Source organism: Mus caroli, unplaced genomic scaffold, assembly GCF_978045245.1.
Source record: "Mus caroli unplaced genomic scaffold, Mus_caroli_1 scaffold_5, whole genome shotgun sequence".
Taxonomy (NCBI): domain Eukaryota; kingdom Metazoa; phylum Chordata; class Mammalia; order Rodentia; family Muridae; genus Mus; species Mus caroli.
The window spans coordinates 129,067,420-129,083,391 of NW_028227260.1; the positions used below are offsets into that span (position 1 = coordinate 129,067,420).

The window sequence follows — 15,972 nt, forward strand, 5'->3', positions numbered from 1 at the left end:
GGAAAGAACTGTTCAAGTGACACAGTGAAATCATTCTTTATACAGCCTTTAGCAGAATGTCTCTGCCCCCAGACAGTTTTGCAACAGGCAGTGATAGCCACTTTGGGTCTGCTGGCAAAAGGGAAACATTTTCCTCCTGCTTTTATTGGATATGACTTGATCTCAAGTCCTAAGGCTCATGTTCCCCAAGACACCATGAAGATGCACTATGACAGGTAGTCTGTAGATTGCATATCTGGAGAGGGAGTACTCTCATAATAAAAAGTTTGAAGGACATATTTTGGACCCCAGTCTTTGAGGACATTTCTTCAAGTCTTAGTTTTTAAGTATTTTTCCCCTTTTCTTTTCTTTATTTGTTGATTTGAGGATATTATCCTGGCCCCACATCTTATAATCTCCATTTTTCTCTCTTTCCCTACTTCCAAACGTCCTCCACCTTCAGCTTAACACTCTGATACTATTATTATTTTCTTGCACCCTACATGCAACTCTAGGCAAAAAAAAATTAGTTCTGTTTTCAAAATACTCTCCCTCTAAACCCCAACCATTTCTCCCTGTCTCTACTGCAATGATCCTAACAATTCTCCCTGCTTCCACTTTGGTCACTTAAAATGATTTTTTTAACAGAAAAATAATTGAGATGGTTCTTTAAAATGAATTTGTATATTATGGCAGTTGTGGGCTCATTGAGTTGATAAATTAATCCATAGGCTCACAGACACGTTGTCTCAGTTTCTTAAAAGATACAATTGTGAGAAAGTAAACCATAGTATTACAATCAGAATACTGGCATAATTTATTGATTTGATTATAATTTCAGTTTTATTTATTATTATATAATTTAAATCTTACACATTGTAGCATGTATTATGTGTGTGTATGCTTCTATATTCGGGACCTTAGCCAAGATTCACAATTCCAAAGGGACTCCTTTGTTTTTGTTTTTGTTTTTGTTTTTGTTTTTGTTGTTTTTATAAGTATACCAATCATCTTCCTGCCCTATTCACAATTCCCACCCAAATCCTAGGCTGCCTTCTTTTTCTAAATTTTAGTCATTTCACAAATATTGAATGAACAGGATTATACATGTAATCTCTTGGGCCTGGATTTTTAACTCTTATATATTTTATTTTATTTTATTTTATTTTATTTTATTTTATTTGTATTTTTGTGGTGGCTAATCTTGTCAACTTGACTGGATTTAGGGTCCATATGGAAACAAAATCTCTGGACTTGTCTGTGAGGCCTTTTCTAGAGTAAATTAAATGAGGTTGAAAGATTCCCCTGAAATGTGATGGTGCCATGGGCTGAGGTCCTGGACAGAATAAAAAGGAGAAAGGTAATGAAGTGGGGCCTGATATCACTCTTTGCTTCTTTTTTTTTTTTTAATTTAGAAATAGTTTATGCTTTATTTCAAGTTAATAGAAAAGGCAAATATAGAGACATAATCAAGAACTATATAGAGATTAAGAGAGATTTCTCTGTTAATATGTAAACTTCAATATTTACAGAGTTGTATTTGAGCAAGAAAAGGTAGTTCTATGGACAATGGTGGTAATTCTAACAAATTAATATAGATATAATTAATGTAAACAAAAGTAGCCTTATGAATTATCAATTTCTATTTCATAGTTTTGTATTTTTTTTGATTTTTAATATTTTTATTACATATTTTCCTCGATTACATTTCCAATGCTATCCCAAAAGTCCCCCATAGCGCCCCCCACTTCCCTACCCACCCATTCCCATTCTTTTGGCCCTGGCATTCCCCTATATTGGGGCATATAAAGTTTGCAAGTCCAATGGGCCTCTCGTTCCATTGATGGCCGACTAGGCCATCTTTCGATACATATGCAGCTAGAGACAAGAGCTCCGGGGTTCTGGTTAGTACATCATGTTGTTCCAACAATAGGGTTGCAGATCCCTTTAGCTCCTTGGGTACTTTCTCTAGCTTCTCCATTGGGAGCCCTGTGATACATCCAATAGCTGACTGTGAACATCCACTCCTGTGTTTGCTAGGCCCCGGCATCGTTTCACAAGAGACAGCTATATTTGGGTCCTTTCAGCAAAATCTTGCTAGTGTATGCAATGGTGTCAGCGTTTAGAAGCTGATTATGGGACGGATCCCTGGATACAGCAGTCTCTAAATGGTCCATCCTTTCATCACAGCTACGAACTTTGTCTCTGTAACTCCTTCCCTGGGTGTTTTGTTCCCAATTCTAAGAAGGAGCACAGTGTCCACACTTTGGTCTTCATTCTTCTTGAGTTTCATGCGTTTATCAAATTGTATCTTATATCTTGGGTATCCTAAGTTTTGGGCTAATATCCACTTATCAATGAATACATATTGTGTGAGTTCTTTTGTGATTGTGTTACTTCACTCAAGATGATGCCCTCCAGGTCCATCCATTTGGCTAGGAATTTCATAAATTCATTCTTTTTAATAGCTGAGTAGTACTCCATTGTGTAAATGTACCATAATTTCTGTATCCATTCCTCTGTTGAGGGACATCTGGGTTCTTTCCAGCTTCTGGCTATTATAAATAGGGCTGCTATGAACATAGTGGAGCATGTGTCCTTTTTACCGGTTGGGACATCTTCTGGATATATGCCCAGGAGAGGTATTGCTGGATCCTCCGGTAGTACTATGTCCAATTTTCTGAGGAAACGCCAGACTGATTTTCAGAGTGGTTGTACAAGCTTGCAATCCCACCAACAATGGAGGAGTGTTCCTCTTTCTCCACATCCTCGCCAGCATCTGCTGTCACCTGAATTTTTGATCTTAGCCATTCTGACTGGTGTGAGGTGGAATCTCAGGGTTGTTTTGATTTGCATTTCCCTGATGATTAAGGATGTTGAACATTTTTTCAGGTGTTTCTCTGCCATTCGGTATTCCTCAGGTGAGAATTCTTTGTTCAGTTCTGAGCCCCATTTTTTAATGAAGTTATTTGACTTTCTGGAGTCCACCTTCTTGAGTTCTTTATATATATTGGATATTAGTCCCTTATCTGATTTAGGATAGGTGAAGATCCTTTCCCAATCTGTTGGTGGATTTTTTGTCTTATTGATGGTGTCTTTAGCCTTGCAGAAGCTTTGTAGTTTCATGAGGTCCCACTTGTCAATTCTTGATCTTACAGCACAAGCCATTACTGTTCTATTCAGGAATTTTTCCCCTGTGCCCATATCTTCAAGGCTTTTCCCCACTTTCTCCTCTATAAGTTTCAGTGTCTCTGGTTTTATGTGAAGTTCCTTGATCCACTTAGACTTGACCTTAGTACAAGGAGATAGGAATGGATCGATTCGCATTCTTCTACATGTTAACAACCAGTTGTGCCAGCACCATTTGTTGAAAATGCTGTCTTTCTTCCACTGGATGTTTTTAGCTCCCTTGTCGAAGATCAAGTGACCATAGGTGTGTGGGTTCATTTCTGGGTCTTCAATTCTATTCCATTGGTCTATTTGTCTGTCACTATACCAGTACCATGCAGTTTTCATCACAATTGCTCTGTAGTAGATCTTTAGGTCCGGCATGGTGATTCCACCAGAGGTTCTTTTATCCTTGAGAAGAGTTTTTGCTATCCTAGGTTTTTTGTTATTCCAGATGAATTTGCAGATTGCACTTTCTAATTCGTTGAAGAATTGATTTGGAATTTTGATGGGGATTGCATTGAATCTGTAGATTGCTTTTGGCAAGATAGCCATTTTTACAATGTTGATCCTGCCAATCCATGAGCATGGGAGATCTTTCCATCTTCTGAGATCTTCTATAATTTCTTTCTTCAGAGACTTGAAGTTTTTATTATATAGATCTTTCACTTCCTTAGTTATAGTCACGCCAAGATATTTTATATTATTTGTGACTATTGAGAAGGGTGTTGTTTCCCTAATTTCTTTCTCAGCCTGTTTATTCTTTGTGTAGAGAAAGGCCATTGATTTGTTTGAGTTAATTTTATATCCAGCTACTTCACCGAAGCTGTTTATCAGGCTTAGGAGTTCTCTGGTGGAATTTTTAGGGTCACTTATATATACTATCATATCATCTGCAAAAAGTGATATTTTGACTTCATCTTTTCCAATTTGTATCCCTTTGATCTCCTTTTGTTGTCGAATTGCTCTGGCTAGGACTTCAAGTACAATGTTGAATAGGTATGGAGAAAGTGGACAGCCTTGTCTAGTCCCTGATTTTAGAGGGATTGCTTCAAGCTTCTGACCATTTACTTTGATGTTGGCTACTGGTTTGCTGTAGATTGCTTTTATCATGTTTAGGTATGGGCCTTGAATTCCTGATCTTTCCAAGACTTTTATCATGAATGGGTGTTGGATCTTGTCAAATGCTTTTTCCGCATCTAACGAGATGACCATGTGGTTTTTGTCTTTGAGTTTGTTTATATACTGGATTACGTTGATGGATTTCCGTATATTGAACCATCCCTGCATCCCTGGGATGAAACCTACTTGGTCAGGATGGATGATTGTTTTGATGTGTTCTTGGATTCGGTTAGCAAGAACTTTATTGAGGATTTTTGCATCAATATTCATAAGGGATATTGGTCTGAAGTTTTCTATCTTTGTTGGGTCTTTTTGTGTTTTAGGTATCAGAGTAATTGTGGCTTCATAGAATGAGTTGGGTAGAGTACCTTCTGTTTCTATTTTGTGGAATAGTTTGTGAAGAACTGGGATTAGATCTTCTTTGAAGGTCTGATAGAACTCTGCACTAAACCCATCTGGTCCTGGGCTTTTTTTAGTTGGGAGACTATTAATGACTGCTTCTATTTCTTTGGGGGATATAGGGCTGTTTAGATCATTAACCTGATCTTGATTCAACTTTGGTACCTGGTATCTGTCTAGGAACTTCTCCATTTCATCCAGGTTCTCCAGTTTTGTTGAGTATAGCCTTTGGTAGAAGGATCTGATGGTGTTTTGGATGTCTTCAGGATCTGTTGTTATGTATCCTTTTTCATTTCTGATTTTGTTAATTAGGATGCTTTCCCTGTGCCCTCTAGTGAGTCTGGCTAAGGGTTTATCTATCTTGTTGATTTTCTCAAAGAACCAGCTCCTTGATTGGTTGATTCTTTGAATAGTTTTTCTTGTTTCCACTTGGTTGATTTCACCCCTGAGTTTGATTATTTCCTGCTGTCTACTCCTCTTGGGTGAATTTGCTTCCTTTTGTTCTAGTGCTTTTTAGGTGTGTTGTCAAGCTGCTAATGTGTGCTCTCTCTAGTTTCCTTTTGGAGGCACTCAGAGCTATGAGTTTTCCTCTTAGAAATGCTTTCATTGCGTCCCATAAGTTTGGGTATGTTGTGGCTTCATTTTCATTGAACTCTAAAAAGTCCTTAATTTCTTTCTTTATTCCTTGCTTGACCAAGGTATCATTGAGAAGAGTGTTGTTCAGTTTCCACGTGAAGGTTGGCTTTCTATTATTTATTTTGTTATTGAAGATCAGCCTTAGTCCATGGTGATCTGATAGGATGCATGGGACAATTTCAATATTTTTGTATCTGTTGAGGCCTGCTTTGTGACCAATTATGTGGTCAATTTTGGAGAAGGTACCATGAGGTGCTGAGAAGAAGGTATATCCTTTTGTTTTAGGATAGAATGTTCTGTAGATATCTGCCAGATCCATTTGATTCATAATTTCTCTTAGTTTCACTGTGTCCCTGTTTAGTTTCTGTTTCCATGATCTGTCCATTGGTGAAAGTGGTGTGTTGAAGTCTCCCACTATTATTGTATGAGGTGCAATGTGTGCTTTGAGATTTACTAAAGTTTCTTTAATGAATGTGGCTGCCTTTGTATTTGGAGCATAGATATTCAGGATTGATAGTTCCTCTTGGAGGATTTTACCTTTGATGAGTATGAAGTGTCCCTCCCTGTCTTTTTTAATGACTTTGGGTTGGAAGTCAATCTTATCAGATATTAGAATGGCTACTCCAGCTTGTTTCTTCATGCCATTTGCTTGGAAAATTGTTTTCCAGCCTTTCATTCTGAGGTAGTGTCTATCCTTTTCTCTGAGATGAGTTTCCTGTAAGCAGCAAAATGTTGGGTCTTGTTTGTGTAGCCAGTTTGTTAGTCTATGTCTTTTTATCGGGGAGTTGAGTCCATTGATATTAAGAGATATTAAGGAAAAGTAATTGTTGTTTCCTGTTATTTTTGTTGTTAAAGTTGGCATTTTGTTCTTGTGGCTGTCTTCTTTTAGGTTTGTTGAGGGATTACCTTCTTGTTGTTTCTAGGGCGTGGTTCCTGTCCTTGTATTGGTTTTTTTCTGTTATTATCCTTTGAAGGGCTGGATTCGTGGAGAGATAATGTGTGAATTTGGTTTTGTCGTGGAATACTTTGGTTTCTCCATCTATGTTAATTGAGAGTTTGGCTGGGTATAGTAGCCTGGGCTGGAATTTGTGTTCTTTTAGTGTCTGTATAACATCCGTCCAGGATCTTCTGGCTTTCATAGTCAATGGTGAAAAATCTGGTGTAATTCTGATAGGCTTGCCTTTATATGTTACTTGGCCTTTTTCTCTTACTGCTTTTAGTATTCTATCTTTATTTAGAGCATTTGTTGCTCTGATTATTATGTGTCGGGAGGTATTTCTTTTCTGGTCCAGTCTATTTGGAGTTCTGTAGGCTTCTTGTATGTTCATGGGCATCTCTTTCTTTAGATTTGGGAAGTTTTCTTCTATAATTTTGTTGAAGATGTTTGCTGGTCCTTTGAGTTGAAAATCTTCATTCTCATCCACTCCTATTATCCGTAGGTTTGGTCTTCTCATTGTGTCCTGTATTTCTTGGATGTTTTGAGTTAGGATCTTTTTGCATTTTACATTTTCCTTGATTGTTGTGCCGATGTTCTCTATGGAATCTTCTGCACCTGAGATTCTCTCTTCCATCTCTTGTATTCTGTTGCTGATGCTCGTATCTATGGTTCCAGATTTCTTTCCTAGGGTTTCTATCTCCAGTGTTGCCTCATTTTGGGTTTTCTTTATTGTGTCTACTTCCCTTTTTAGGTCTAGTATGGTTTTGTTCATTTCCATCATCTGTTTGGATGTGTTTTCCTGTTTTTCTGTAAGGACTTCTACCTGTTTGATTATGTTATCCTGTTTTTCTTTAAGGATTTGTAACTCTTTAGCAGTGTTCTCCTGCAGTTCTTTAAGGGATTTTTGTGCTTCCTCTTTATTGTCTTCTGCCTGTTTAGCAGTGTTCTCCTGTATTTCTTTAAGTGTGTTATTAAAGTCCTTCTTGAAGTCCTCTATCATCATCAGGAGATATGCTTTTAAATCCGTGTCTAGCTTTTCCGGTGTGTTGGGGTGCCCTGGACTGGGCGAAGTGGGGGTGCTGGGTTCTGATGATGGTGAGTGGTCTTGGTTTCTGTTAGTAAGATTATTACGTTTACCTTTCGCCATCTGGTAATCTCTGGGGTTAGTTGTTATCGTTGTCACTGTTTAAAGATTGGAGCAGAAGCTGTGTTCCACTCACCAGCAGTCTCTAAATCCTGCGGAGGGGGTCGTGGGTAGCTGACGGTACCCCGGTGCTGGTCCAGCCGGAAGAGGCCTGTGGTCCTACTCAGGCCGGTTTTCTGCTTCCCTAACTAATGCAGTCTCTGGTCCCGCGTGTAATTGGATTGGAGCAGAAGCTGTGTTCCACTCTCCAGAAGTCTTAAGATCCTGTGGCGGGTGTTGTGGGTAGCTGGTGAGTGTCAGCCGACCCTGCGCCCCAGTTGCCCAGGTGCTTTTCTGACCAGAAGAGGGTTGTGGCCCTATGTAGGCCGGATTTCTCTCTCCCCAACCAGAGCAGTCTCAGGTCCCGCGTGATTGGACTGGAGCAGAAGCTGTGTTCCACTCCCCAGCAGTCCCAAAATCCTGCGGCGGGGGTGGTGGGTAGCTGGCGGGTGTCAGGCAACCCTGCTTTCCCGCTACCCCGGCGCTGATCCGGCCGGATGAGGCCTGTGGCCCTACTCAGGCTGGTTTCTGCTTCCCTAACTAATGCAGTCTCAGGTCCCGCGCAATTGGATTGGAGCAGAAGCTGTGCTCCACTCACCAGAAGTCTTAAGATCCTGTGGCGGGTGTTGTGGGTAGCTGGCGAGTGTCCTGGGTTTTCTTTATTGTGTGTACTTCCCTTTTTAGGTCTAGTATGGTTTTGTTCATTTCCATCATCTGTTTGGATGTGTTTTCCTGTTTTTCTGTAAGGACTTCTACCTGTTTGATTATGTTATCCTGTTTTTCTTTAAGGATTTGTAACTCTTTAGCAGTGTTCTCCTGCAATTCTTTAAGGGATTTTTGTGCTTCCTCTTTATTGTCTTCTGCCTGTTTAGCAGTGTTCTCCTGTATTTCTTTAAGTGTGTTATTAAAGTCCTTCTTGAAGTCCTCTATCATCATCAGGAGATATGCTTTTAAATCCGTGTCTAGCTTTTCCGGTGTGTTGGGGTGCCCTGGACTGGGCGAAGTGGGGGTGCTGGGTTCTGATGATGGTGAGTGGTCTTGGTTTCTGTTAGTAAGATTATTACGTTTACTTTTCGCCATCTGGTAATCTCTGGGGTTAGTTGTTATCGTTGTCACTGTTTAAAGATTGGAGCAGAAGCTGTGTTCCACTCACCAGCAGTCTCTAAATCCTGCCGCGGGGGTCGTGGGTAGCTGACGGTACCCCGGTGCTGGTCCAGCAGGAAGAGGCCTGTGGTCCTACTCAGGCCGGTTTTCTGCTTCCCTAACTAATGCAGTCTCTGGTCCCGCGTGCAATTGGATTGTAGCAGAAGCTGTGTTCCACTCTCCAGAAGTCTTAAGATCCTGTGGCGGGTGTTGTGGGTAGCTGGTGAGTGTCAGCCGACCCTGCGCCCCAGCTGCCCTGGTGCTTTTCTGACCAGAAGAGGGTTGTGGCCCTATGTAGGCCGGATTTCTCTCTCCCCAACCAGAGCAGTCTCAGGTCCCGTGTGATTGGACTGGAGCAGAAGCTGTGTTCCACTCCCCAGCAGTCCCAAAATCCTGCGGCGGGGGTCGTGGGTAGCTGGCGGGTGTCAGGCAACCCTGCGCTCCTGCTACCCCGGCGCTGATCCGGCCGGATGAGGCCTGTGGCCCTACTCAGGCAGGTTTCTGCTTCCCTAACTAATGCAGTCTCAGGTCCCGCGCAATTGGATTGGAGCAGAAGCTGTGCTCCACTCACCAGAAGTCTTAAGATCCTGTGGCAGGTGTTGTGGGTAGCTGGCGAGTGTCAGCCGACCCTGCGCCCCAGCTGCCCTGGTGCTTTTCTGACCAGAAGAGGGTTGTGGCCCTATGTAGGCCGGATTTCTCTCTCCCCAACCAGAGCAGTCTCAGGTCCCGCGTGATTGGACTGGAGCAGAAGCTGTGTTCCACTCACCAGCAGTCCCAAAATCCTGCGGCGGGGGTCGTGGGTAGCTGGCGGGTGTCAGGCAACCCTGCGCTCCTGCTACCCCGGTGCTGATCCGGCCGGATGAGGCCTGTGGCCCTACCCACTCTTTGCTTCTTGATATAGCTCCCTGTGAGCATCCTCTCTTTGCTCCTGCAGCCATTTCTGTTATCATAGATTGTAACCTTAAACTGTGAGCTAAAATAAATTCTGTTTCTTTAAGTTTGTTTGTTTGTTTGTTTTTGGACAGGGTTTCTCTGTGTAGCCCTGGCTGTCCTAGAACTCACTCTATAGACCAGGATGGCTTTGAACTCAGAAATCTGCCTGCCTCTGCCTCCCAAAAATTTATTTATTTATTGTATATGAATAAATTGTAGCTGTCTTCAGACACACCAGAAGAGGGTATCTGATCCCATTACAGATGGTTGTGAGCCACCATGTGGTTGCTGGCAATTGAACTCAGGACCCCTGGAAGAACAGTTCATGCTCTTAACTGCTGAGCCATCTCTCCAGCCCCTAAGTTTTTCCCCCTGCACCTAGACACGTGACACTGAAGTTCAGCACTCAGAACTGGCTCATAGGTTGCAATAAACCAGACCTGTGCTCCAGAAGGCTTTGGGACTGAATCATTGAATTAATGTGGAAGAATTTGGGACTTTGAGCTAGAAAAACCCCAGTAGACTCTAGTAGAATCATTCTGATTAAAGTTTGGAAGACCAAAACGCCTATAAAAAAGTGTCCTGGCGCCCTGATTCTTCTACCAGTCCCAAACAAAAGCTGTCAAGTCCTGAGGCTGACAAGGGCCCTGAGAAGGAGGAGAACAAGGTCCTTGTCAGGAAGCAGAAGATGCGGACTGTGTTCTTTCAGGCCCAGCTGTGTGCACTCAAGGACAGGTTTGAGAAGCAGAGGTACCTCAGCCTCCAGCAGTTTCAAGAACTCTCTTCCATTCTGAACCTGAGCTATAAGCAGGTTAAGACCTGGTTTCAAAACCAAAGGATGAAGTGCAAGTGGTGGCAGAAAAACCAGTGTTTGAAGACTAGCAATGGTCTGATTCAGAAGGGCTCAGCACCAGTGGAGTATCCCAGCATCCATTGCAGCTATCCCCAGGGCTATCTGGTGAATGCATCTGGAAGCCTTTCCATGTGGGGCAGACAGACTTGGACCAACCCAACTTGGAGCAGCCAGACCTGGACCAACCCAACTTGGAACAACCAGGCCTGGACCGCTCAGTCCTGGAACAGCCAGCCTTGGAACGCTGCTCCACTCCATAACTTCGGGGAGGACTTTCTGCAGCCTTATGTACAGTTGCAGCAAAACTTCTCTGCCAGTGATTTGGAGGTGAATTTGGAAGCCACTAGGGAAAGCCATGCACATTTTAGCACCCCACAAGCCTTGGAATTATTCCTGAACTACTCTGTGAATCCAGCAGGCGGAATATGAGTCTTATGCAACAACTGGGCTTAAAAGTCAGGGCAAGTCCAGGTTCCTTCCTTCTTCCAAAGATTTTCATATTGGTTTATTTTTCAATTATTATTTGCTTTTTGTTTATCAAGACAGGGTTTCTCTGTATAGCTCTAATTGTTTTTGAACTGGCTCTGCGGACCAGCCTGGCCTCGAACTCAGAGATCTGCCCACTTATCTTTGCCTCCTGAATGCTGGGACCAAAGGTGGTATACCACCACACCTGGCATATATATTGTTTATTTCTATTTCTATTTTTATTGGTGCCAGAGCAAACCTAGGACTTAGAACATGCTGGGCACCAACTCAACTTCTGAGCTCTATTTACACCTCGGTGTGTTAGTGTATTTGTCTTAGTTCTGAATTTGTCCCTTTTTTAGTGTTAACTCTAGGCTTTGGAGACAGTGAAGTGCATATACCCTCTCCTTCCCAAGAAGAGCTTGAACACCCTTACCCACGCCCACACACCCACGCTAGTCTTTTTTCTTAGAAGCCTGGGTCTTGGTATACACTGTGTGTCATTTTGAGGGGTGAGGTTTAAAAGTATATACAAAGTATAACCATATGGTGGCTACTCTCGATTGAGGGTAGCTCAGATATGCAATAAGTTCAAGGCCAACCTGTACTATGTTTAAATAGTAAGACAGCATCTCGATAGAATAATAAAACTAAAGTCTCAATAAAAGCTTTCACCTGTTAAGGTGCTTTGATTTCCTCCTTGTCCTTGGAGTTCCCCCAAGAGTAACTGCTATGTTAATATCTGTAGAAACGGGGCTGGAGAGATGGCTCAGTGGTTAAGAGCACTGACTGCTCTTCTGAAGGTCCAGAGTTCAAATCCCAGCAAACACATGGTGGCTCACAACCATCTGTAATGAGCTCTGACGCCCTCTTCTGATGCATCTGAAGACAGCTACAATGTACTTAGATATAATAATAAATGAATCTTCTAAAAAATAATAACCCTTAAAAAATATTTGTAGAGGGCTGGAGAGATGGCTCAGTGGTTAAGAGCACTGACTGCTCTTCTGAAGGTCCAGAGTTCAAATCCCAGCAACCACATGGTGGCTCACAACCATCCGTAATGAGATCTGACTCCCTCTTCTGGTGTGTCTGAAGACAGCTACAGTGTACTTACATATAATAAATAAATAAATCTTTAAAAAAATTTTTTGTAGAAAGATGTTTATATTTGACTGTACCATGATGAACCGATGGCAGCTGGACTAGTTTAAACAAAATAAAACACTAATTAAAAAAAAAGTGTCCTGGCTTATGACATTTGGGACAGGGAAGAGACTCTATTGGGAACTAGGCTAGAGGATATTCATGTGATATTGTGGTAAAGAATCTGATTGCATTTTGTCCATCTCCTGGGGACCTGGGTGAGGCTGGATATAGGAGTAATGGAAAAATTTGTTTGGTAGAAGAAATTTCAAGAAAGGCTAGCACTCAGTCTGCTAATGCTTTCATGTAGGGTTATAGTGAATGAAAGGAAAAACTGGAATAGATATGAAAGCGTGAAATGTAACGAGGAAGAGAGTGTGCGTCAGTTAAACCTTGTACACAAGGCAAGTTTGAAAGCAACGGCAATTGTTAAAGAGGTAGCAACAAAGAAAAATCTCCTGCTCTGCATTGGGGCAATAGGAAATGCCCCTACCTCCCGCCCCCCGCCCCCCGCAAGGGAAAGGTCTCACTCATTATGAGATTCCATCGTGAGAAAATACAAGTTCTATTTAAAGGAGGGACCGGTAAACTGACAGTGTTACTAAAGACGCTCCTCACTCCTGAAAAGTAGCTGCCTAGGGATCAGCACACAGAAGCTGGTGTAACTGAGAATGTAGGGCTCAGGCTCCATGCCAAGGTGGCTGCTGAACTTGGTAGCATTGCTCATGCACTACTTACTGGCTTTGCAATCATAAAGAATGAGAGGGTCACTGAGTCTTGCAATGTATTTCTGAAGAGATACTCAAACAAGGCAACGTTGAAGTTCTGCTAGGAGTCCATTAGAGGCCACAGTCCAAAGATATAAAGGTGAAGTCTAAGTTGTAGAGGGGGCCGTAAGACACGGGAGATAACAGGACTGGAGGGGTGCTCTGAGGCAAGCTACAAGAGAGAGATGTTTTGTGTGCTGCAGGAGGCAGACCTCGAGCAAAGAGGATATTACAGATCTTTAGTGCCTACATGATTCTATCATTATCCCTAAATACCAGACATGGTGATGTAGATTTGATGTTTTCATTGTGGAGTTTCAGTCTTGCTTTGACAGGATTATTTGCTGTTATGTCCCAATTCTTCCCCTTTGGGATGGCAATGTTTATTCTGTGACGTTGTATGTTGTATTAGTTACTTTTTGGTTGCTATGATAAAACAGCATAATCAAAAGCAACTTACAGAAGGAAGTGTCTGTGTATTTTGGGCTGAAGTTTTGTCTAGTTACTTTACTATTGCTGTGAAGAAACATCATGACCAAAGCAACATACAGAAGAAAGCTTTTTGTTTGTTTGTTTGGTTTTGTTTTTTTTGTTTTTTGTTTTTTTCTGGTCTCTGAACCTCAACATATAATTCTTTTTTCTTTTTTTATTTTTTATTAGATATTTTCATTATTTACATTTCAAATGTTATCCCCTTTCCTAGTTTCCCCTCCAAAAGTCCCCTACCATCTCTCCCCTCCCCTTGTTCCCCAACCCACTCACTCCTGCTTCCTGGCCCCGGCAGTCCCCTATACTGAGGCATAGAACCTTCACAGGATCAAGGGCCTCTCCTCCCATTGATGATCTACTAGGCCATTCTCTGTTACATATGTAGCTGGAGCCATGGGTCCCTCCATGTGTTTTCTTTGGTTGGTGGTTTTGTCCCAGGGAGCTCTGGGGGTACTGGTTAGTTCATATTCTTGTTCTTCCTATGGGGCTGCAAACCCCTTCAGCTCCTTGTGTACTTCAGGAGAAAGCATTTAATAAACTTTCTTACATTTTTAGAGGGTACATCCATGATCATCATGGTGGGAAGCATGACAGCAGGCTGTGCTGAAACAGTAGCTGAGAGATTATATCTTGATCTGCAATTATAGTGCAGATACACACACACACACACACACACACACAGAGAGAGAGAGAGAGAGAGAGAGAGAGAGAGAGAGAGAGAGAGAGAGAGAGAGAGAGAGAGAGGGTCTTGGGCAAACTTCAAAGTGACAGACCTTCTTCTACAGGTCCTATGTCTTAATCCATTCCCAAACAGTTCTACCACTTAGGAGTCAAATATTCTAATACATGAGCCGTATGAGGGCCATTCTCATTGAAACAACTACAGAGTTCCAGAGAGATAAGAGTCCATCACAGCAGGGAAACATGGCAGCAGGCAAGCATGGTGGCTGTAGCAGAAAGCAGGGTAATCACATCATCAACCAAAAAAAAAAAAAAAATCAAGAGAAAGTCGACTGGAAGTAGGAGAGGCTATATGTACTCTCAAAGTTCACACTCAGGAACATGCTTACTCCAGCAAGACTGCATATCCTAAACCTTGCCAAACAGCTCCATGGGCACTACATGTTCAAATGCATAACGCAATGTGATATTTTTCATTCAAAACACACAGACACACATGTCACTTGTTGATTTTTGTCTTGGATTTTGCGGGGACTCGCAGTTAACACACTAACTTGATTTTCAACTGAGACTTTGACTTTGGATTTGTAAATCATGTCAGAACTGTGAAATTCTTGAGGACTTTCAAGTTGGCTAAGTGGATTTGGCATTATGAGATGGCAGTGAGCCTATGGGGTCAAGGTGGAATGTTATGGCTTCAAAGCAATATGTTCCATTGTCAAATTGACAAAGGGTGGAGTTGTGATGCTTAATCTTGATTGTCAGCTTGATAGAATTTAGAATCACCATGGAAACTAATTTCAGGGCATGCCTTTAAGGGATTTTCTAAGTTGTCTGAATGAAGTGGAAAGATCTATCCTAAATATGAGAAGCACATAGGTTAGAGTCCCAGAGTGAATAAAAAGAAGGAAATGAGCTAAATAGCACCACTTCTTTTTTTTTTATTACATCTTTTCCTTAATTACATTTCCAATGCTATCCCAAAAGTCCCCAATACCTTCCCCCCTACTTCCCTACCCACCCATTCCCATTTTTTTGGCCCTGGCATTCCCCTGTACTGGGGCATATAAAGTTTGCATGTCCAATGGGCCTCTCTTTCCAGTGATGGCCGACTAGGCCATCTTTTGATACATATGCAGCTAGAGTCAAGAGCTCCGGGGTACTGGTTAGTTCATAATGTTGTTCCACCCATAGGATTGCAGATCCCTTCAGCTCCTTGGGTACTTTCTCCAGCTCCTCCATTGGGGGCCCTGTGATACATTCACTAGCTGACTGTGAGCATCCACTTCTGTGTTTGCCAGGCCCCGGCATAGTCTCACAAGAGACAGCTATATCTGGGTCCTTTCAGCAAAATCTTGCTAGTGAATGCAATGGTGTCAGCGTTTGGATGCTGATCATGGGATGGATCTCTGGATATGGCAGTCTTTAGATGGTCCATCCTTTTGTCACAGGTCCAAACTTTGTCTCTGTAACTCCTTCCATGGGTGTTCTGTTCCCAATTCTAAGGAGGGGCTATACCACCACTTCTTATTCTCTGCTTCCTGACAGCAGATCCGATGTGACCTTATGCACTTGCTATGGTATCTTTTCTCTTAGGACAGATGTTGTCTCTTGTTTTGTTTTTTTCTTTTTGTTTTACCAGGATGTTGTCTTAATTAGGGTTTTACTGCTGTGAGCAGACACCATGAACAAGGCAAGTCTTATAAGGACAACATTGGGTCTGGCTTACAGGTTCAGAGGTTCAGTCCAGTATCATCAAGGCTGTAATATGACAGTATCCAGGCAGGCATGGTGCAGGAGGAGCTGAGAGGTCTACACCTTCATCTGAAGGCTGCTAGCAGAATACTGGCTTCCAGGTAGTTAGGAATGAGGTATAGCCTATACCCACAGTGACACACCTACTCCAACAGGGCCAGACCTCCTACAAGTGTCATTCCCTGGTTCAAACATATACCAACCATCACAGATGTATCCTCAAACTCTGAGCCCGAACAAATTCCTGAACCCCAGTTTCACCTTGTTACTTCCACACAATATCCTGACAAAAAGCTACTTAGTAGAGAAAGGG

At 42.2% G+C, this 15,972-nt stretch overlaps 1 pseudogene; it reads left to right on the plus strand.

Moving 5' to 3' along the window:
• Nucleotides 1-195: 195 nt before the first annotated feature.
• Nucleotides 196-10,782, plus strand: LOC110287148 (homeobox protein NANOG pseudogene; annotated as a pseudogene).
• Nucleotides 10,783-15,972: the final 5,190 nt, after the last annotated feature.